Consider the following 25,529-nt stretch of genomic DNA (forward strand, 5'->3'; position numbering starts at 1 on the left):
ATAGCGTTTTACGTTTTAGCTCAATAAATATAACTCATATGAAAAAAAAAAGAATTAATCGAATCAGTTAAGGCAAATACTTGTTTCTATTGCTCCCGAACAAAATTTAATCCAATTTTTGAATCTTTTTCCTTTAATCCTTTAGGTTTTTTTTTCGGTTGACCGTCTAAACACTGCCGTCCAATTTGTGCGATAGACTTTATTAGCATATTACATAATCTAAATCGGTATTGCGTTTGCACTTTTTGTCGGAAATAGGTTAAACAGGGATTACAATTTAAAAAGTTCAAAAATGGACCTGAGCAATGAAATTATTCCAATTACAATAGCGAACTTACCTTATCCACAAAAAACAAGTTCTTGCACATGAAGCAAATATAATAGAGCCCCTATCTCTTACATCGAATCAACTCCTCTGAATTTATCTGATTGTGTTTTTTTGTATCTAAGATTGTATTTCAAATATTGTGAAAATTTGAAAAAAGAAAATCAACTACATGTACTCGACATAAATTCTCTATATTTGAAAGAAAAATTTTTTGAAAAAGTCGGGTTTACATGAGTGACGTCTTTGGCTAATTTTTTAAGGTCTAAGTTTGACACTATATTTTTTGAATTTATAATTTTCAAATTGAGGTCTCCAAAACGGTCAACGAGAAACAAACTTTTTCAAAAGTCTTACAAGAGCTAATTAAAAAACTGCTAACTGAATACTTGTTTGATAAACCAGTGCAGATTTGGTATTACAAAATTTTTTTGTGATAATTTTTTGATAAAATTGATTAATTTATTCAACGATTAATAGAACCATTTTTCAAAACGAACTGCGTTTTGATCTTAAAATATCAAAACAATCGAACACAAAAATGGTATTCACATGTTACGATGCAGTGGGTAATTTTGCCGCGGATAAGGAAGTGGTGAAACCCAGGTCAATATTTTAGCGCTGTTTGAGCAAAACATTTCATACGAAATGTGAAATGCGATGAATGAGCTTTAACAATTTTGAGATTTGCGATGAATGCGTAGAAAAACGCTGGATTCACCCGTTTCTTAGCTCTGAATCTTAAAGTATCACCATCTATTTTAATTTTATTTTCACATCAAAATTCAACGTTTGGCAAAAACGTGCACAGAAAAGAGCTGAAACACGATGAAATTACGCAATAGGAGCACTGATAATTTAATCGCAATTCCCTGGACCTTGTCATTTAAAATAAAATGAACTTATATGGTGAAAGTTTTAGGAGACAATGGCGTAGCTCCAGTATGTCAAGTGAAAATTTTATCATAAGAGGTCGTGATTCTATGCTCAGTCAACTCGAGGTATCTGACAATTCAGAACTTTTCCGCCAATTTTCATGCAAAGTTCTTGTTTTGAGTTTTTTAAAGGAAACCGCGCGTTTAAGCGTTTCTTTCTCACATATTTTTGTGAAAATTTTGCCACCCGTGTTAATGCACGGAACCTCTGTTTTTTTGGAACCCCTGTCGAAACAAATCTCGTCAAAATAATGAAATTTAAAATTTTTTTAGATTTAAAAAGTTCCCCATTCAGTTTTCTACAACCATTTTGTGACCATAGTTTGATAAATTGGTTAAATTATTCAAAAATAAATGAGTCATAGAATTGTTGTTCAAAACGAAATGCGTCTCGATCTTTCCCAACCCGTGTTAGTGCAAAAAACCTCTACTTTTTTGTGAAACCATTTCAAAACAAACCTCGTCATATTAATAAGATGTAAACAGTCTAGCGATTGGAAGAGCGACAATAAATGAGTCATAGGAATATTTTTCAAAACAAAGTGCGTATCGATCTTAGAAAATAAAACATTCGAACACGAAACTGGTATTCACATGTTACTATGCAGTGGGTAATCTAACTGCGGATAAAGAAACGAACAAACCAGGGTCAGGATTGCTGCGCTGCTTGAGCAAAATGCTTCGTACGAAATGATCTGATAGAGTTTTAAAAAATTGAGAATTGTACCGGATACGCAAAAAACGCTCTATGCTCCATTTTTAGTGCTAAATTTTGAATAAATACCATTTATTATAATCTCACATCAAAATTTAAAGTTTGCTAAGAATTTGCGCGGAAAAGCGTTGAAATGCGATGAAGTTACCCGTTAGGAGAGCTGACAAATTCATTGTAATTCGCTTAGAAATGTTTTTTTTAAAAATGACTTTTTACGTGGAAAGTTTTAGGAAACAATGGTGCGCAGTGCGTTAAGTGAAAACTTTATCATAAAAGCTCGTGATGCGATGCTCACTCAACGCGATTTATCTGACAATTCAGACTTTTTCGGCAAATTTTCATGAAAACTTGGAAATTTTTGGAGTTGTTTTTTTTTAAAAAAAAACCGCGCACATAAGCGTTTTTTGTACATATTTTTGAGGAAATTTTGCAACCCGAGTTGGTTCAAAAAACTTTGTTTTTTTTGGAACACTGTTGAAATATTTTTTTTTCAAAATAATGAAAAGTAAACCTTTTTTTAAATTGGAAAAGCTCACCATTCAGTTTTCCTTAACCATTTTTTAATCATAGTTTGATAAATTTGGTAAATTATTCAACAATGAGTTATAGAAATTTTTTCAAAAAAAATTGCGTATCGATCTTATAAAAAAATAAAACAATGGAACACAAAAATGGTATTCACAAATTACCGTGCAGTGGGTAATCTAACCGCGGATGAGGAAACGGTCAATCCCTGGGGCAAGATTTCTGCGCTGTTTGAGCCAAATTTTTCGTACGAAATGTCCTGCTAGAAACAAAAAAATTTTAGCATTGCGCTGAATACGCAGAAAAGCACTGGATACCCCAAGTTTTAGCTCTAAATCTTGAATTGTCACCACTTAATTTGATCTCACTTCAAAATTCAACGTTTGGTAAGAGCTTGCACAGAAAAGCGCTGAAATGCGATAAATTTACGCAGTCGGGGCACTTATAGTATCGTTGCAATTACCTAAACAAGATTTTTCATATTAAATGAATTTATGTGAGAAAAATTTCAGGAAACAATGGCGCGCAGAGCCTTAAGTGAAAGCTTTTGCATGGGAGCTTGTGATTCTATGCTAAATCAACACGATTATTCTGACTTTTCAGACTTTCTCGGCTAACTTTCAAGCAAACTTATTCTGAGTTTTTAAAAAAAACTCACGCACTTAAACGTTTTTCCTAATTATTATTGCGAAAATTCTCCAACCCGTGTTAGTGCAAAAACTCTCTTGTTTTCTGAGAAACCATTTCGAAACAAACCTCGTCAAAATAATGAGATGTAAACAGTTTTGTGATTGTTGGAGTTTACCATTCAATTTTCTTCAACCGTTTTCTGATCATAGTTTGGTAAAAATTGGTTCGTTTATTCGACAATAAATGAGTCACAGGAATATTTTGCAAAACGAAGTGCGTATCGATCTTAAAAAAAACAAAAACAATCGAACACGAAAATGGTTTTCACATGTTGCTATGCAGTGGGTAATATTACCGCAGATATGGAAACGGTCAAACCCGGATCAATATATCTGCGCTGTTTGAGACAAATATTTACGAACTGTGCTGCTAGAACCAAAAAAAAGCACTGGATGCCCGATTTGTTAGCTCTAAATCTTGAATTGTTACTATTTTTTATTTGATCTCGCTTCAAAATTCAACATTTGGCAAGAAATTGCGCTGAAGGTACACGATAGGAGCGCTGATAATTTCCTAGCAATTCCCTATACACAGTTTTATAATATAAAATATAATGAATTTATAGCAGTGTTTTAACTGAAAGCTTTGCCATAGGAGCTCCTGATTCTATTCTCAGTCAATGCTAATTTTCTGACATTTAAGACTTTTTCGGCCAATTTTTATCTAAGTTTTTGTTCTGCGTTTTTTTTTAAAAAAGCGCAATTAAGCATTGTCCTCCCATAATTTTGTAAGAATTTTGCGGCCGGAGTTAGTGCAAATAACCTCTCGTTTTATGTGAAACCCTGCTGAAACAAATCTCACCAATTAAATGTAAATATTTCGTCAAAAATTTTGCTATTCATTTTTCTTAAACCACTTTCTATGTTTTTTAACGTAAAGCGATTGTCGCTGAAACTTTGTTCATTCGGTCATTAGCAAACTTTTTGAAGCTCCAATATCTTTTGAGTCATACAATTCGAAAAATTTTACACTGGTTGCTATTTTGTTCCATTAGTTAGTCTCATTGTTCTGTCACTCAATAATGATTAACCAGTGTATATCTGTCTTAATAATTAAACCTATTCCATTCTCCATCTCTCTTCTCCAGGCACTCCCAGTGTACAAAATTGCAACATAACTTTTGTATTATCAGAGTACGTTCCAGGTTGGGCGCAAATGATGGAAAATCAATAATTGGGAAGACAAACAACAGTTGAAAAAAATTCTTGACAAACTTTGAACAAAGTCGTTTATAGAATTGGTATGGCATCTTAATTTGAAAAGAATTAAGGTACTGTTTTCAGTTTCATCTAATACGAGTCACTTTTTAGAGAAAACTCGTGAGCGGTTTTAAAATGGATTTTGACTTTTGATCATGGGAGTTTTCAAATGCTCTAGACTTAAACTTTGATTCTGCTTGGTTTCAAATTCCCTAAACGGATGATAACATAGTCAAGCCATAAAAGATTATTTATTGAAAACTAGAATTTTGATTGTAATTATTGTTTATTCGTCATTAAAAAATGAGATAGGTTACTGAAAGAATACTAATCAAGCAAAATGTTCATGAATTACAAATCAAAATTTACAACAATTTGCTAATTATGGAGAAAAATGAACTTTCGCTGGGTGTTAAAAATTCAGATAAGTTTAATTCCAGATAATTTTCTGTAAAAAGACATTACACCAACATGACACACACACACACACACACACACACACACACACCCGCACACACACACACACACACACACACACACACACCCGCGCACACTTAATACAGGCCGGCACGCGCAAAATCACACATCTACACATCGACTGACAAAAGCCTGATGGGCAGATAAACGGACAAAAACGCACGTACCTGGAAGATTGTTGACAATTGGCAACAAAAATTTGACCTATGACCCAAGATGAGGTGCGCTATCCAAGCCAACTTTGATCAGATTGACCTGCGTCGCCTAGAGGTGTGCAGACTACCCAGATCAAAATTCGGATGTGATCAAACGAACGTGAATCGTGTACTGGGGATCCCCAGGTTGATAGTTTTGCCGTTGAGATAACAGCAATCATTGACATAAAGTTTTCTTTTCAGAAAAACAGACGTCGTACTATGTATATGGATTTTGAGCTCGTGAGTAAATGTATCAAAAAAATTTTCCAATAAAGAAATTTTGTAAGCGTGGTTATTGATGTTCATTAAACAAAATTGCGACGAGCTGTTCAAAAATTAGCTCTTATTTTATTATCTCTTCTTTTTGTTCTGGGGACCGGCCGTCTTCTCCGTTAGAGCTCTTGTTGTAAGCAAACTTCCAAGACTCTAGAAAGGTTTTGAATCAGACTATCCAAATCATACCACGAAACCGTCCAGACTCTACAGCAGGTTATGAGACTCTGGATCCGGCCCATACTTAAGTTTGACTCCCCGCCACACAAACCGTGCTACTCGATTCGAAAGATTCATCAAAGATGAAAACAGCATTTGTTAAGCCAAAATCGGAGGAATACTTCAAAAGAGAAAACAATGGAAAGGAAAATATTGATAGCAAATTTAATTTTTAAAAAAATTTTGAACGATGCAAAGATAAAACACAGAGCGCTGATGCAACTTGACAAGACATTAAAACAGAAAAAGATCTTTTTACCCTTAAAAAGTATAAACTATTGACAAGATTCGAGAGCCCAAAATGCAATCTGAAAATGCAAATCGGTATCAAAAAATTAAAACTTAAAAAAGGAGCAATTAAACTCCATCAATCCTACAACACAGAACAGTGTTTACTACAACACAACAGGTTTACTAGCCCTGAGGTGGGTAACCCGATAATCAAAACCTTTCTTCACAACAAAAAGGCCCGCAAATCAAAAAGCAGAAGCAAAAATGAAGCTCCGCTTGAAACTTCATCAGAGTCAGACCATTCAGACTTTTATGAATCATCCCCGACAACACACCTTACTAAATACTATTAACGAAAAACTTTACTTACTCTCACAAATAGAAAACCCTTGATAATTGAGCAGGTTCAACGTAGAGTAAGGATTCACATAAGACAGTCCAGGAACTTTGCAAAGATTTGGTCAACAATTAATGCAAGATTAGCGGTGAATAGCGGTGAAAAAAAAAACTTTTTTCACCGCAAAGCGCCCGCATCTATTACCGTTGAATGCGGTAAATTTTTGTAAGATTTGAGGTTTTTAGTGGTGAATTTTTTTCTCAACAATTTTTTTTCCTGTGAATTTAAGATAAGCGTTGAATTTAGCGTTCAAAATCTGTAGGCTTTGCAAGTTTAGTGGTGAAAATTTTTTTTTCAACGCATCCTGGTAGCGGTGAAATTTTTCTCACCGCATTCTGATACTAGCGGTGAAACCTTTTCTTTCACTGCTTAAGCAAATTTTGAGCAGTAATTTTTTTTCATCGCATAAGAAGTAAATAAATATTTTTACAACTTAAAGTTTTTTCTGCATTTATCGCATTGAACGCAAATCTTGCGCCTTTAAATCAAATTCACTGCAAACCATATATCTTTTAGCAATTTTCAGCGGTGACACCTTGACCCGGTTCACGCAGCGACCTCAAAAACATAAATCAGGTAATATCATATCAAATAAAAACCAGAAATAATCTAACGATATAGGTAACCAAAGTTAACCAAAAACAACAAACCCAGAAGACATTTCCATGGATGCCAAATCAGCAAGAAACAATAGTATAAACTGAAAAAGACAACGCATGACCAAAACCACTTAGCAAATCAAATACAGAAATTATTGATTGCAAAAATGCAGCCAGAGATAAGAGCAAAAAGCGTCCCAAATAGACTAAAACTTTAGTGGAAAGCATACAATTGTCTTCGCTTGAACTTAGAAAGCAAGATCACAAACAGTGAAAAAAACAGGCAACCTTGAATAAGACTTACATTCCCTGTTGACCACAATGGAAAATTCCTGGCAACGATATCCAGTCTATAAATGGCGTCATGCAAAAATTGGCGCCATAAAAAATTCAAATTCCATCTATCCTACAGCACAGTTGCAAGATAAAGTTTACTAATCCTGAGGTTGGTAAACCGACAACCAAAACTTTTCTTCACATCAAAAATGGCCCGCAAATCAAATGGAAGCAGCAAAAATGAAGCTCCACTCAAAACTTCATCAGAGTCAGACCTTTTATACTTTTTATGAATCATCCCCTCAACAGCACACTTTCCTAAATACTATCATTGAAAAACCCCACTTTCGCTCACAAATAGGAAACAGTTGATAATTGAGCAGTTCCAAAGTCAAGTAAAGATTCACATAACAGGTTCCAGGAATCTTGCAAGTCAAAATCCCCGGGACGATGTTTGGTCAACAATTAAAGTAAGATTAGCGGCGAAAAAAAATTCCACGGCAAAGCGCCCTCATCTTTTAGCGTTGAATGCGGTAAACTTTTTTAAGATTTGATGTTTTTAGTGGTGAAATTTTTTTCAACGCCTTCAATAGATTTCTTACAAAAAAGAAACTGACGTACACGGGTTCGAACTTCTCACCTCCTACTTGTCAACAACTTCTTAATCCACAGCGCCATCTGTCATTGTCCTCAATGCTTTTTTCCTGTGAACTAAAGATAAGTGTTGAATTTACCTCTGAATACTTGTAAGTTTTGCAATTTTAGTGATGAAAACTTTTTTTACCGCTTCCTGGTAGTGCTGAATTTTTTTACCGCATCCTGCTAACGCTGAAATTTTTTTCACCGCATTCCGCTGCTAGGGGTGAAACACTTTCTATCGCTGTTTAAGCAATTTTTCGGCTATGGTTTTTTTTCACTGCATAAGAAGTGAATAAAAATTTTTCACCGCTTAAAAATTTTTTCACTATCTTTATCGCATTGAAGGCAAATTTTGCACCTTTAATTCGAAATCGACGCAAATCTTACACTTTTTATTGGAATTCACCGGAACTCTTACATCTATTAGCAAATATTAGCCGTGACACCTCGACCCGGGTTGCGCAACATTCTCAAAGACATAAATCAGGTAATATCATATCAGATAAAACCAGAATGATATAACGGTAAGGGTAAACAAAGTTAAAAAGAAACAACAAACCCAGAAGACATTACCATAGATGCCAAATCAGCAAGAAACGATAGTATAAACTAAAAAAGACAACGCATGACCAAAACCACTTACCAAATCAGATACATAAATTGTTGATTGCAAAAATGCAGCCAGAGATGAGAGCAAAAAGCGTCCCAAAAAGCCTGAAATTTTGGTGGAATTCATACAATTGTCTTCGCTTGAATTTAGAAAGCAAGATCACAAACAGTGAAAAAAACAGGCAACCTTGAATAAGACTTACATTCCCTGTTGACCACAATGGAAAATTCCTGGCAACGATATCCAGTCTATAAATGGCGTCATGCAAAAATTGGCGCCATAAAAATTTCAAATTCCATCCATCCTACAGCACAGTTGCAAGATAAAGTTTACTAATCCTGAGGTTGGTAAACCGACAATCAAAACTTTTCTTCACATCAAAAAAGGCCCGCAAATCAAATGGAAGCAGCAAAAATGAAGCTCCACTCAAAACTTCATCAGAGTCAGACCATTTATACTCTTATGAATCATCCCCGACAGCACATCTTCATAGATACTATCAGCGAAAAACTTCACTTGCGCTCACAAATAGGAAACAGTTGATAATTGAGCAGTTCCAAAGTCAAGTAATGATTCACATAACAGGTTCCAGGAATCTTGCAAGTCAAAATCCCCGTGACGATGTTTGGTCAACAATTAAAGTAAGAATAGCGGCGAAAAAAAATCCACCGAAAAGCGCCCTCATCTTTTAGCGTTGAATTCGGTAAACTTTTTAAAGATTTGATGTTTTTAGTGGTGAAATTTTTTTTCAACGCATTTATTAGATTTTTTACAAAAAAGAAACTGACGTACACGGGTTCGAACTTCTCACCCCCTACATGTCAAAAACTTCTTAATCCACAGCGCCATCTGTCACTGTCCTCAAGGCTTTTTCCTGTGAATTAAAGATAAGTGTTGAATTTAGCGTTGATTATTTGTAAGTTTTGCAATTTTAGTGATGAAAACTTCTTCACCGCTTACTGATAGCGCTGAATTGTTTTTACCGCATCCTGGTAACGCTGAATTTTTTTTCATTGCATTCCGCTGCTAGCGGTGAAACACTTTCTTTTGCTGCTTAAACAATTTTTCAGCTGTGATTTTTTTCCTTGCATAAGAAGTGAATAAAAATTTTTCACCGATTATAAATTTTTTCACCATATTTATCGCATTACACTTTTTATTGGAATTCACCGGAACTCTTACATCTTATTAGCAATTTTTAGCGGTGACACATCGACCCGGATCGCGCAACGACCTCAAAGATATGCACGTGCGTTAGCTTTGCCTTAAAGAAAAGCGTTGAGAAAAGATCTGATATATCAAAGAATTATCATAAATTTCAGAACGAGAAAACTTTATTTTTTTGCGTCCTGAATGTTATTTTGGGGTGAAAAAACACTCTGAAGCTAGAAAAAGGACTCAATATGTCCGGTTAGATCGTTCCATTTATTTGGTTGTTTTATTGATTTTAAAAAGAAGGACTGTTCCCCCAAAATATTTTGTAGCATTGAGGCATCCCTAAAGAAGTAATTTTAAGCTGTCCCCAGGTTCCGTGAGGTGACACTGGGCAGTTCAAAAAACATGACTCACAAAGAAGGCTCTAAAATAAAACAAGCGTCTTCTGAAGATTTTCCATGCGGTATATGTAGTAACAACTGTAGTGCATTTAGCATACAATGCTTCAAGTGTCTCAAATGGTTCCATGTTAACTGCACAGACCTGTCAGAGGAAAATTTTAGGATACTGGGGAACATTAATGGATGTTTTTGGGAATGTGTACATTGTCGAAATCAAGTCGTGATTCCCTAAGATCAGTCAAACATTAAAGGCGAACTATTTCAAAAAATTGAAGATGTCAAAGGCAACTTGAAATCGGAAATAGAATCATTCAAAACTGAAATTCGCGATTGCATAAGAAATGTTCACACAAATATGAATTCAAAAATTTCCGAAACAGATAAAAAGCTCTCTTCAAAAACACCTAGTTACAAAAATCAAATTCAAAAAAGTGAAAACCTAAACAAATTAATTCTTTTTGGAGTAGCTGAGAAACCCAAAGATGGTACGGGAACAACTTCTTTTGTAGAGCTGATCAGCTACAACAAGAAAAAAGTAGAAGAGATTGCACAGTCTTGTGGAATTGACAAAATCATGGTTGAAGATGTTTTCCGGCTGGGGAAGTTTGATGAAGCAGCACAAAGAACACGTCCAATTGTAGTTAAGTTGAGTAATCCTTGAAACTATCGACTGCTCTTGATGTCGAATCAAAAATTTAAGGCTCAAAACAATTTTGTGAAAACTTTCTTATCCAAAGATGATTGAGAGAAAGAAAAGAAGCTACTTGACTATCGTTTTAAACTTGCTCAAAAACTGAACATTAACAGATCAGAAATCAAAATTAGATCAGGAGCGTTGTTCGTCGAAAACCAGCTCGTAGACATAACTCTCTCAGTAGAAGAAACATGTCAGAAGATAGTCATCAAACATCTTCACGATCATGACTAGAGGAAAAACAAGTACTGAAGATAGGTTTTTTGAACTGCCGGTCAATTTTAACAATTGATCGCAGAATGAATCTCGATATTTTACTAAGGGAACATGATATTGACATACTTTGCTTAACTGAAACATGGCTTACAGTTGAAGTAAGAAATTCAGAAATTTTTCCAAACCGGCAATGTTTCGTGCAGTCCAGAAAAGATAGAAAAGTTGGAACTCACGGTGGTACTCATATTGCTCACAAAACAAATCTTTGTTTCAATAAAGCAGCAGAAAATGAAACAAACTTTGATTTTTTGTCTTGTTCTGTTTATTTCCTGAACGACATTGTATTAATAATCATCACCTTGTTTAACCCTCTACAAAACAGCAAATACCGGGTTTCTGATACAGATTTACGAAGTTCAATAAGTATAGCATTGTTTAAATTGGAGTCGGTTTTCAACTCCTGTACTCAGAAAAAACTGATAATTATGAATGGTGATACTGATTTTTCACATGCTGACTGGAATACACTTTCTAGTAGTAATGAATATGAAAAAGCTTTCATAAAAGAAATAGATGCTCTGAACCTTTGCTCAATCCTCAACTCCAGCTGTTGTCCCCACATGCAGTAATGCAGTAATCTGGAGCAATGTAATCTAGTGGTTGAGGCTAATTCCTTCTCAGATCACAAATTGTTCATAGCAGAAATTTTTGTCAGACTCACAAGAAAAGAACAAAAGCCTCTCTTCCAAAAACTCAACATCAACAAGGCTGATTGGCACTTATTCATCTCTCATTTTGAAATCCCCACTATGTTAAACAGATGTCCCAATGACTTGCTACCTTGCTTTTATCAGAGTTTCTACAATGCTTGTGAAAAGTCAATACCTCGCATAACAAAACGTCGGCTTGACGCACCATCTTATATGTCTTCCCATAGTGTACACATAGAAAACAAGCTGAAGACGCTAAGGAAAACAAACAAAAGAGCAGAGGAAATTAGAAATTTAGAGATGGAGTTATATTTATCCTTGCTTAAGGACAAACAATATTTTATTGAGGGTTTCTGTATTTCAACAAACAACGATGCATACAAATTTTTGCGAAGACTAAACCAAAAACAAACTTTCCCCGAGAAAATGAAATACAGAGGCCAAGATATAGTCGGTTCTCAGCAAATTGCGGAAAGTTTCAACGAGCATGTTTCTTCAGTATTTATCGACGATAATTCTGACATTGTTGTGCCTGAAACAGCTCAACCAGAGATCTTTCTAGACTATATCACATTCAACGCAAAAGATGTGCTAGATGAAATATCACAAACTAAATGTGGTGCCAACTCTTATGATCAAATAACACCATCACTCCTCAAAGCTTCTGCGCCGTACGTTATAAATAGTATCTTGTATATATTTAGCTGCATTATTAACGCTTGCCAATTCCCCAAAGTCTGGAAAAACACACACGTGCGTCCTCATCACAAAAATAGTAGCAAAATGGAAATTATTAACTACAGACCAATTGCAATGCTCTGTGCATTTTCTATGTTTTTGAAAGAATAGTTTACAAACAAATTAAGAAGACATTCGAAAGGAAGCTTTGCACTGCTCAACATGGTTTTCGGCAAAAACATTCAACAGTTACCCAATTGTTACTATATTGTGATAACTTATATCAAGCTTTAGACGAAAATTCATCCCCGATAACAGTTTACTTGGACATTGCTAAAGCTTTTGATACGATTAGTTTTAATATTGTGCTTCAAAAGCTCGCTCGTTTTGAGTTTGATGAAAAGTTTTTTGAAATTTTTTGCTTCGTGTCTGGTTGATCGACAGCAGAGAGTGAAAATTGCAGACAGTTACTCGACTTTCTCAAAAATCTCAAGCGGGGGTCCCCAGGGATCAATTTGCTTTGTTTTTGTACTCCGTGTACATAAATGACCTATCTGATCAATTTCATAATAAAACATTCCTTTATGCCGATGATACGAAAATAATAGGACAGATTTCAGAACGTGAAGAACTTCAGTTTGATATAAATAGAGCTATCGAATGGTCTGGTTCAAACAAACTAAATTTCAATTTTGACAAATTCTGCATTCTCGAGTTCTCATACAAAAATACATATAATTCGTCTACAGAGTTATTTGCAAAAGGAATTGCCATCAAAAATGAAAAACAAATTAAAGATCTTGGATTAATTTTTACGGCCAGTATGATTGGAATTGTCACTTCGAAAGGGCGGTAAAGAAAGGTTTTCAAAAACAATCATTTAAGAAGAGTTATACCCCGCACCACAAAAGAAACTGTCAAATGCACGTTGGTGAAAACATATATATACTCTGCGGTCTTTTATGCGTCAGATGTCTGGAACCCAGGACCACAGTATCTTCAACGCTTGGAAAGACTGCAGAGAGCATGTTTAAAATGGATAACTTGCCCTTCTGTTCTGGGTGACAAAGAATACGTTGAGAGCCTAATTCGAAATCGCCTATTGCCAGTCAGTTATTTTCTAGTTTTTAACGACCTAATTCTGCTTAACAAGATTTTAATGGGCTAAACTTCGATGAATGCGTCAGACCACTGGTCAATAACTTTTGGCTGTCCAAAGACCAGATCAAGTGAAAAGTTTTTTATTGAAGCGAGAAAAACATTTCGGAAACGTTCTGATGATAATTACTTTAATAGAGTAGCCCGATTCAATAATTCTTTGTCTCAACTTAACAGTTTTGCTAACTATTCACCACACAAAAATCCATGTCAGTTTCGAAGAGAAGTGAAGAACTTTTTGGAAGGGGAGGCATTGAAAAGATTCAAATATAAAAGTTACCCTTCAGGATGGAAAGTTTTCGAGAAAATTTAATTATTGAAACCTGATTTCTCCCCTAATCTGGGGACTACCAAGCTGGTTGTAACCATGTTTGGTTGAATTCAACATTATTATTATTATTATTATTATTATAAGCAATATCATATCAAATAAAACCAGAAATAATATAAGATAGAGGTAACCTATGTTAAACAGAAACAATAAACCCAGAAGACGATTACCGTGAATGACAAATCAGCAAGAAACGATGGTATACACTGAAAGAGACAACGTATGACCAAAACCATTAACCGAATCAACCACAGAAGTCATTGATGGCAATAAAGCGGCCAAATTTGAGAGCAAAAAGCGTCATTACCCGGACGAGAAGTTTAGTGGAAAGCATACAGGCCTGTACAATGGAAATCGGGAACCAAGATCACGAACCCTGAAAAAACAGGCAACCTTAAATCAGACCTACACTTCCGGGTTGACTATCATAGATAACTCTTGGCAACTATACCCAGTCCATATATGGCGTCATACAAAAATTGGCAACAATATGCCTGACCACACATATATGTGAGACATATATAGTTCTTGGATATGGTTGCCAAAAAAGGTCAACCCGGGTTAGGGATAATTATCTGAGGGCTTAAGGGTTAGGGATGTTTTCTCAAATTTGCATATGTCCAGTTGTAAATTGCATATGTACATTTTTTCCAGACCGTGTAATTTTGAACGCACGACGCCAACTGGTGCGTTCATTTAGGTCTGGACATATCGACTTTCGGTCTGGCACCTCAACCTGAGTAGGGATTGTTATCTGAGAAACTATCAGCGGACTGCCAAATTCCCGATACCTTGGAATCAGATGTAAGATGGTCGTCACGCAGGGCGTGTCATTGTGGATGGAGTCGTCTAGAGTTGCTCATATGACATCCTGAGCTTATATGTTCAAGGTCAAAGGAACTCTTCAAGATCGTAATAAAACTGTAACCAACAATTACCACGTACCCTAACCAAGTCGCAAGAAACTTTTACCACGGCAAGTTTGATTCCGTTTGGATACAAAACGTTACACACAATAAAAAAAACTGAATCAGAGCTTCAATAGAAATGAAAAAACTGTTTTGAACCTGATTTCAATATACTTTATTCTGAAATAGACTTGATTTAAAGGGCAATTAGGCTCAGTGACATTTACGTAGAAACTAAAATTCACTGTTGTTTGCATTGGTTCACTCATTGGTTGTTACTGGACTAATTCGATAACGTTTCAGTATTTTCGTTTATAACCAAGAAACTTTTTTTAACCTCATTGTTTTTTTTCAGCTTTTTATTTTATTTTCTCGATTGGTTTGCTCAAGTAATTTTAAACCGAATTTTCCTGTAATCTAGTCTTTGAATAAATTTCAACCTCTTTCCTGTAGCATGTCGTTAATGTGCTCCATTATAATTTGATACAGAAGAAAAAATATCTGATTCAAGTTCTCGGTAGTTACCACTGATTCTAAATCTTGTTGTAAATCTAGCTAAAAGTAGCTTACAAAACTTGTGTCAATTCGAGGGGTTTTGTTTTTTCTTAGAGAAGAGCGTTCTTCTCTCGATCTGGACTTCAGCCCAGAAAGCTTGTTCGCATTCTACGGTTGCTCGCCAATTATCTTGATATTTAATCTCAAACAATACTCAATAATGGTCAAAAAAACTATTTCATAACCGGATCGAGATATGGGTGCTGGCCAAACTAAGGAAACAAAATCTGGGGTACGGTTAAGGCCGAGCATTGAACCTAAATCACGCTATGATCAGACTATCCAGACTCTGGGCTGCAGTGTGTTCAGACTTTCCAGATCTTATGTAGCGCCCTGATCAGACCGTGCAGACTCTGTTGAGACACTGATCAGTTTTTTAAGAGCGGAGGTAGTCCTGTGAGACTCTGTGGAAGGGTCGCGATTTAACCCCTCCGTGTCCGGAGCTAGCTTGGGTCACGCACTTCATCCTGGGCAGTGATCAAAATTGGAGTTCGGGGTGAAAAGGACTCCACTGCTTTAAAACTGATTCAAGAATTTGCTTCAACAAGATTTAGGATCAGTGGTAATTACTGAGAACTTGAGTCAGATCTTTTTTCTTCTGTATCAAATTATAATGGAGCACATTAACGATACTCTACAGGAAAGAAGTTGAAATTTATTCAAAGACTAGATTAAAGGCAAATTCGGTTTAAAATTACCTGAGCAAAACAATTGAGAAAATAAATTAAAAAGCTGAAAAAAAACAGTAAGGTTAAAAAAAATTATTGGTTTTAAGCGAAAATACTGAAGCATTATTGAATCACTCCAGCGACAACCAAAAACATATCTAATGACAACAACATGAGGCTGACGTTAAGCATAAGAAAAACACTAATATGATTTCTAAAAACTGCGTTCTTCCCAAAAATCGACGTCCAGCGTCTGTTCTGTCCGGCAATTTTAACCTGCGTGGTCTCGATACCCCAGCCCGCTACCTGCCACCCAAATCCGTCTGACTCTACCTTTTTTGGGTAGCGGACCGCGCCCTTGAGAGACAAGACAGCAAGCAAGCCGTTTTGACCTCAAATCAGACCCAAATTCAACCCGTACTTTCTATTCAGTCAGCATCAGAACTGAAACAATTTCAGAATAACATTACTTTTCAGTACTGCTTCAGAAAGTTTTTCAGAATAGTTTCTGTATTGATTCTGGCACCTCTCTGAGTCACAGCAAAACTCAGACTCTAAGTCCTCTGAATCAGAGGAAAATTCAGAATGAGTTTCTGACAGAGCTCTGAACTAGAAAGAAAATTTGAAATTTTTCCCAACACTGCTGACACACACAAAAAAGTTACTATCGGTTATTTAGCCGTTATTTAAAACTTTTTGTTTTGAAATTGATCGCTTTGTGAACAATTTTCTTCTATGGAAACATAATTAAACTCAGAACATTTTTGGGGCTCACTACCATATTCAATGTAGCACATTGAACTCAGGGCTGGAAAAACTGCAATGGACATAACTGTTGTTGAGCACAATGTTAGAAGACATTCTGGAGCTTTTTGTGAGCAATTTTAGAGAACTGAGTCAACAATCGCATACAAAAAAATTTGTTCATTTCAAACATTTGTTAATATCTCGGGAATTGCTTCACAAATACTAACGGCCGTATCCGCATTTTTAGGCAGTAAACTCCTCCAAAACTCATTCAAGAGAAAAGTTCAAAATAATAGCACGTTTGGTCAAATTTGTGTACTACAATATACCCGAGACTCAATATAAATGGGCTCCTTGGATACCTCGGAGAGTGGGGAGTTTCCCCATATATTTTTTACCTGGTTTAACTGGTATACCTAAATTTCTTCGGTTTCTAGAGGAATTGTGTGTATTTATTTTTATAAGGACCTGAGAGCAAAAGCAATGGTAAAACCTATCTCAGCTCACGAATTTAGTTGTGAAGTTAACCTATTTAGGACAAAAAACTCAGAGCCTGGTTCAAAGTCTCAATAAGGAAAAATAAGAGTCTGATTCAGAGTGTCATTCAGAGTGTGATTAAGAGTCTGAATCACGGAACATCAGAGCAAAATGTGACATGAACAGTCTCTGAATCAGTAATGAATTGTTTATGAAAAATCTCCTGATTCAGTACTGAATTACTCCAAAAAGTAGGTACGGGTACCGTTGATCACATCAGGGAATTGGATTAATTGATTGGTCTTGCAATCAATTGCTATTATGCCCATAATAATTAATTGATTGTGGGGACTTCTCAAAACAATTAATTTACTGGTAAAGAGTCAATTAGTTACAGATATTTTCATGGTCCAAATTATGAAAATAACATAAAATTGTGAAAAACTAGGTCCTTCCGAATTTAAAATGCCCCGTCAATTATTTTGAAATGAAGATTCAATGCATGCAATGCATTCAATGCTTATAAGGCTTTGTTTTAATTTTCCTTTTTAATGAATAGGATCACGAGGAAACGTAAATTGAATTTGACTTTAGTATACTGTTTTCTTTACTCACTTATTGCTGACTGATTAAAACTGCTATTATTTGAAACTCCCCAATTAATTGATTGCTTTGGTTTTTGGCTAGCCGATTTAATTGCAATCAATTATTATCATTCCTATTGCAATCAATGATTCCAGTGAAGTACAAATTATCAAACGAAAAAACCCAAGTTATATTTTTTCTCTGGAGTAGTGTCAACTCTAGTTGATTCGGTCAGATTTGATTGCATTCTGGACCTAAACTGCGGTTTGTTCAAGCTCCTGTCTCTGTTCACAGATCAAAAATGACATCGTAAGACTTCAGATAACGCAATCCTCACAATGTAGTTTGATAATGTTTGATGAGTTCTATCATGAAAGGGACAAATTTCGTACGAGCGAGGATCAAGAGTTCTTTTTTCAAAAATTGAAAATTTTGCGGATCGAGTTGTCTACGCTGAAATAACTAAAAAATGAAAGATGTGCGAACAATTTTGTAAGGTGTAAGATTTCGCTCTCGATCAGTCCCCACCGAAAATGAAGTTCCATTGTGGGTTTACCTCAAAACAGCTTGATTCCCAGCAATACTTGTTCTTTAGGCGCTGACTGTGCCATGCGATACTGGAAGCGATGGGTATTACAATTAGGGAGGCCATAATGTTGTTCTGACGGAGTGTGTAACCGCATTGTAGATATGAAGGGCGCAATTCGTTTGCGAGTTTAGTGAATTTGAATACAATTGCAGTTCTATTGAGTATCTATATGATTATATATATATATATATATATATATATATATATATATATATATATATATATATATAGCGAATGCAAAGTAAGCCGATAGGCAAGCAAGCCGATAGAAAAGCAAGTCGAAAGTTATGTAATAGTTATGTAATGTATCAGAAATAATACATTGTCAGCCGTTACAATCAATACTGCGCGTAGTATTATAGTGCATAGTGTATTCCAATGCACCAAGGAAACAAAAATGCGTCAATTTTTAGACATCTAGTGGGTACGGGCCTCAGCAGACCGCTGTCCATGGCCATCCTCTCATCCGCTGTGGGATGTAATCTGGAAATAGCGGGCCAGTTATCGCGGCGAAGCCGCCACGCGCGCGAAGCGCACCCACCGGCCCGCCAGGGGCAGCTTCAAATACGGGTATCCGAAAATTTTTCGGCTTACTTGACCTCATTTTCAAAATTCGGCTTGCTTGCCTATCGGCTTGCTTGACCGCCACCATATATGCTTGACCGCCATGTTCTATATATATATATATATATATATATATATATATATATATATATATATTGTCAGCCGATACATATATATTTATATATATATATATATATATATATATATATATATATATATATACTTACATAAATTTTTAAATATATATAAATATATATATATATATATATATAATATATAGCGAATGCAAAGTAAGCCGATAGGCAAGCAAGCCGATAGAAAAGCAAGTCGAAAGTTATGTAATAGTTATGTAATGTATCAGAAATAATACATTGTCAGCCGTTACAATCAATACTGCGCGTAGTATTATAGTGCATAGTGTATTCCAATGCACCAAGGAAACAAAAATGCGTCAATTTTTAGACATCTAGTGGGTACGGGCCTCAGCAGACCGCTGTCCATGGCCATGCCTCTCATCCGCTGTGGGATGTAATCTGGAAATAGCGGGCCAGTTATCGCGGCGAAGCCGCCACGCGCGCGAAGCGCACCCACCGGCCCGCCAGGGGCAGCTTCAAATACGGGTATCCGAAAATTTTTCGGCTTACTTGACCTCATTTTCAAAATTCGGCTTGCTTGCCTATCGGCTTGCTTGACCGCCACCATATATGCTTGACCGCCATGTTCTATATATATATATATATATATATATATATATATATATATATATATATATATTGTCAGCCGATACATATATATTTATATATATATATATATATATATATATATATATACTTACATAAATTTTTAAATATATATATATATATATATATATATATATATATACACTTTCAGTATACCATAACTGCATTTTGTTTACTCATTGGATGAACCAAGTCAACCTTCCATAAAAACGTCGTCTTCTACAGTTAAAAAAATTTTCTATTAAGGTGATAGGCATTTGATGTCAGCTGGACCCTTTGATTCTGACTTTAGCCATCAGACGAGTGTCTTTGATCAGAATGCTGCTATTTGGTTTACTCTTGGCAGAGCCAACATCTCTTAATTAAAAATACAAAAAATTGAAAGATAATAATTCGCTCGACATGCTCTCTGTTCAGACTCAATTGCGATCCAAATTTTCTCAGAGACTAATATGCGCTTGAATCCACCCCTGAGCAGACAAACGCTGACGGAATTGACCTCTAATCTTACCATCCCCAGATCAATGTGGACTCAGATCATAACATTGTGTGCTTGAACCAAATCGCAGAACTTGTAATTTTGGTTTGGAAACACGAATTGTGCTTTGGACTTGGGACTTATCAGAGGTCACTTCCATCTGGCACCTCAATTTGGTGTGTGTGTGTGTACGTGTCTTTCTATCCGTGTTTGAGATTTTGTGTGTATGTGTCTCTGCGTGTTTTTGTGCGTGTGTCTTTGTATGGGTATATCTATCTCTCTTTCTCTGAGAGTGTTTGTGTATGTGTGTGTGATTGTATGTTTGGGTGTCTGCTTATCTGTCTGGCTGCCTGTCTGTCTCTTTTTCTCTCCCTTCTCTGTGTTTGTGTGTGTGTGTGTCTGTGTGTGCGTGTGTGTGTGCATGTGTCTTTGTTAATGTTTCTCTGTGAGTTTTGTTTGTGTGTGTCAGACTGTGCTTCTCTCATTGTTTCTCTCTCTGTGATCGACTCTCTATGTGTATATGTTCATGCTTGTGTGTTTGTGTGTGCATATATTTATGTTTGTGTGTGTTTGCGTGTGTGTTTATATGTTTTTGTGTCTCTGTCTGAGTAAGTCTTTCCATCTCTCTCTCTCTCTATTTGTATGTATGCGTGTTTGTGTCTGTTTTTGAGTGTATGTGTCTGTGTCTTTGTGTTTTTGTGAGTGTCTGTGTTCATCTCTCACTCTGTGTGTGCGTGTTTTCGTAAGTTTATGTAAGTGTGTCCGTCTGTCTGCTTTTCTGTCTGTCTGCCTTTCTGTCTGTCTGCCTCTCTCTCTCTCTCTCTGTGTTTGTGCTTGCGTGTGTAATCGTGTGTGAGTTTGTCTCTGTGTCTCTCTTTCTTTCTCTCTCTCTCTCTCTCTTTCTTTCTCTCTTTCTCTCTCTCTCTCTCTCTCTCTGTCTCTTTCGCTTTCTCTCTCTCTCTCTCTTTCTCTGTCTGTCTGTCTCTTTGTCTGTTTGCGCGCGTGTGTATACGTGTTCGTTCGTGTGTGTTTTTGTGTGTGTGTGTGGTGCGTGTTCTTGTGTATATGTGTGTGTGTGTTTTTGTGTCTCTGTCTGTCTCTCTGTGTAAGTGTCTGTGCGCAGGTTCCTCAAGGTTTGTCTCATTGAATGTGTCTGTGTCTGTCTGTGTCCGTGTGCATGTCTGTGATTCTCCCTTTTTCTCTATGTGTATGTGCGATATGTGTCTATTTTTTAAGTGTTTGTATGCATGTGTGTGAGCTTGTGCGCGTGCGTGTAAATGCATGTGTGTCTGAGTTTTTGTGCGTGACTTTGTGTGTAAGTTTTGGTTTGAAGCCGTGCGTGTGCGTGAGTCTGTCTGTCTGTCTGTCTCTCTCTCTCTCTCTCTCTCTCTCTCTCTCTCTCTTTCTCTCTCTCTCTTTCTCCCACTGTGTGTGTGCGTGAGAGTGTGTGTGTTTGTGTGTGTGGACGTGTATCTATATTTATCTCTGTGTATTTGTGTTTGTGTGTGTGCGTGCGTGTGTATGTGTGTATGCGTCTTGAGGTGTGTGTGCTAGCCTCTCTTTTTGTCTCTCCCTCCCTCTCTCTCTCTCTCTCTCTATCTCTCTCTTTCTCTCTTTTTCTCTCTCTCTCTCTCTCTCTGTCTTTCTCTTTTTGTGTGTGTATGTGCGTGCCTGTGTGTATATCGTTCTCTCTCTCTCTCTCTTTTTATCTATCTATCTATCTATCTGTCTATCTATCTATCTATCTATCTATCTATCTATCTATCTATCTATCTATCTATCTATCTATCTATCTATCTATCTATCTATCTATCTATCTATCTATCTATCTATCTATCTATCTATCTATCTATCTATCTATCTATCTATCTATCTATCTATCTATCTATCTATCTATCTATCTATCTATCTATCTATCTATCTATCTATCTATCTATCTATCTATCTATCTATCTATCTATCTATCTATCTATCTATCTATCTATCTATCTATCTATCTATCTATGTAAGTGTATTTTTGTGCTTATATGTTTGAGTGCGGTTGAGAGTAATTATGTCTTTTAGTCTTTCTGTTTCTCTCTCCCTCTCTATCTCTTTGTATGTGTTTTATGTTTGTCTGTGTATGCATGTGTGTGTGTTGACGCGTGTCTGTGCGTGTGTGTGTTTTTGTATGTTTGTGTGCAATTTTCTCTCCCACTCTATTTATCTCACTCTGTGTGTGTATGTTTATGTTTTGTGTTGCATGTCTGTATGTGTTTATGCGTGTGTTTGTCTGTAGGTGTGTGTTGGTTTTTGAGTGTGTGTGTGTGTGGCTGAGTGCCAGACAAAAGTCCATGTCAGACAAAAGTCAGCTGTGATCTGAACATTTCAGGTCCACTGATCAGACTGAAGTGCTCTGGAACAAACGTGTGCGCTCGGAGGAGACCTCGAAGTTTTCTCTGATGGAACAGAAATCAAACTATTGTCCAAACGATTGTGCGACCACGGCGCCGACTTATCCTAGACCATTGTTCAGACAATTTTGCACTCAAAATTGCTCCTGATCAGACTATTCTGTGCTCAAAACAGCCTTTGATTAGTTTCAATTGCGCTCGAAATATTCTGATCAGTGAATGGTTTGCACTGTCAGCGAATCTATTTGTAATAGTTTATTAATTTCAAGAAAATTGATGTTTGCAGTATTAAATTCAATTAATGAAAATCATTGCAAAAATATTGCTATTCAAAATAAAACCCAGCTGTTGAGAAAAAGACTTTCAGTATACCGTTAATGCATTGTATTACTCCATGGATGAATTTAGACAGCCTTTCATAAGAAACGTTGTGGTCTAGAGTTAAAAAAGTTTCCTCTTAAGGGGGTCGGCATTTGATATCAGCTGGACCATTTGCTTCTGATCTACGCCATCAGACGCTAGATGTGTCTCTGATCAGAAGGTTGCCTTTTTGTTGACTCTTGGCGGAAAAAAAATAAAAATATATTCATTCAAAAATACAAAAAATTGGAAGAAAAAACGCTCTCAAAATCATCTCTGGTCAGATCCAATTGCGCTCAAAATCTTCTCTAGTCAGACTAATGTGCGCTTCAATCCGCATCTGAGCGAACAAATCCCGACGGAAATGAACTCTGATTAGACCAAAACCATCTAGAAATAACCTCTGATCAGACCATCCCCAGAACGCTGTGACCTCAGATCATACTATTGTGCGCTCGAACCAACCAGCAGAACCTGTACTTCTGGTTAGGAAACACGCCTTGTGCATTGAGTCTGGGTCTTATCAGAGGTCACTTCCGTCTGGCACCTCAACCTGGTGTGTGTTTGTGTGTATGTGTTTGTTTGTAAACGTATGTATATAAGAAAATATATATCGGGTCGTTTCCGTTTCTGACCATCTAGCTCAATGGATTGCATATTAGTCGGGACCCAATTTGACGTACCATGTGCACATTTTAAAATGCCAGAAGTCTGCAGTGCCAGAAGTCAAAATGCCAGAAGTTGCTACTTAGCCAGAAGTTGAATTTCGTTGACTTTTGTCATTTTAAAACGTGCGCGTTTTTGTGTTTTAAGCATGGTTAAGTGACTCTGCAGAAGTCACTTCGAATTTCTGACTTAATATCTCGAACCTCTTCGCGGTTCTCGATAAACGCCAGAACTGTGACTTCAAGCAGAGTCACTTAACCATTACTTACGATTTTCTATGTCACGGCACGTGATCTCCATCTGTGTACACAGCTTAATTAAAGGCAGGTACAAATGAAAAGGGAGGTACACACCTATATACGAAAACAAATATATATTTTCATTAAACCGCATTTCACGGGGTAACTTCTAAGTAGGTGTCCTTCCCATTACAGCCCCACCATGAAGTTATAGCCCCCATTATGGTATAATTACCATGATTGGGTGGCTATAGGTTATCTGACCACTAAGCTGGGGAGGGGGCTGAAATGGGAAAGACACCATTTTTACCTCCCAGTTCCCTCTATGATCCGTAATTACAAAGTTGCCTCTTATCAGTAGTAATTAGAAAGTTGCCGTAATTACAAAGTTATTACTCTTTACCACGTTGCCATGTAATAAACTGTGCCCATTAACTGGTTGATCCAAAACGGAATAGATTTAAAACAATGATGTCAATAAGGAAATATTGCATTTAGTGAAAAACAGCGCATCGGTTCCAGATAAAAGTCAGAATTTGGAAGTAATTTCTCAGAGTCACGTTATGTTGCTTGAAAACAAAAACGTGCAACTTTGAAACAAGGCGCACGCATATAACAAAATTTGGATCTTTTCCGTTTGTGCCCCCCCCCCCCCCCAGTACGTTATGCGCCCCCCCCCCCCCCCCGTTACAGAGCACGTGCTATTACATAGTAAACCATTATGTAAAAATATTGCACGTGCGTCTGGGGGGTGCAAATAATATGCGCCCACTAAGCTGGGGGGGGCACAAACGGAAAAGATCCAAAAATTTAGATTCTGCCATTGGGATCTATTCTGTTTTGCCCCCCCCCCCCCCGTTTTTTTACGCCCCCAGTTACAAATTATATGTTGCTATATAGCACGTTACTATGTAAGAAAATAGCACGTGCTCCTGGGGGGCGTAAAAAATAAGTTCACCAAGGTGGGGGGGGGGGGCAGAACAGAATAGATCGCCATTGCATAGATTTGAAATTCTAAAAACTTTCACGTGTTGTAAGATAATTTAGTAGGAATTCACATAATCAGTTCATATATAGCCAGCTTAGCAATTATATATGAACAGTTGACTCCCTATCTGATCACATATGGCAACAATTAATGATTTTCAGGTATTCCGTAGAAGCAACTTCAATCTGATGGGGTAACTGAAACTTAGCAGTCTCAGGACCGCATATTGGTTTTAGATATAACTCAGAATTTAGATGTGACTTTAGCGCAGTCACCTGACATTGTTTCAATCATACAATGAAATTGATTCAATGTGTTGTTCAAAAATAAAGACGGGCATAGATCTGTTGTTTCAAATGTTGTCCAACTTTCATTTTTTTTGTGCCCACAAGTTCTGGCTGATTTTTTTCAACTGTTAGTGGATCTCAAGTTACTGTTGATGAGTTTTGTTGACCAATCAGTTATTGTTTAAATCCAACGATTGTTTTTCTGCCTTGAACTCACTTTACTTTGCGGGATTATTTTAAACATCATAGTCGGACTAACGCTGGATCTATTCTGATTCGGCCCCCAGTGTTTTTTATGCCCCCCCCCTCCGATGCAAATTATATGTTGTAATATAGAAACGCTACTACGTAAAAAAAATAGCACGTGAGCCCGGGGGCGTAAGAAATATAAGCCCACTAAGCTGGGGGGCCAAAACAAAAGATCCCAGAAGTTTTACGCTTGGGCCTCTGATTAGAAATAGATGTTAGAGGTCTTTTGTCATGAAAAGTTATCAAAAAATTTGTTTTTGACACTCTGTTTATTCACTTTCGCTTCACTTTCTTTCATTGTCTTGAGTGGAAGTTGGTTGCGAACTTCTATATAGTCCCACCAATACCTCCTTACACTATTACCCCATTCTCCTGCTTCATTTTAT

At 36.6% G+C, this 25,529-nt stretch overlaps 1 protein-coding gene across 1 annotated transcript in view; it reads left to right on the top strand.

Moving 5' to 3' along the window:
- LOC142353417 (mitotic checkpoint protein BUB3-like) overlaps window positions 1-25,529 on the top strand; it is a 405,546-nt gene that overhangs the window by 157,172 nt on the left and 222,845 nt on the right. The gene's annotated exons all lie outside the window — the stretch shown is intronic.

Source organism: Convolutriloba macropyga, chromosome 14 (genome assembly GCF_964194025.1).
Source record: "Convolutriloba macropyga chromosome 14, txConMacr16.3, whole genome shotgun sequence".
Lineage (NCBI taxonomy): Eukaryota > Metazoa > Xenacoelomorpha > Acoela > Convolutidae > Convolutriloba > Convolutriloba macropyga.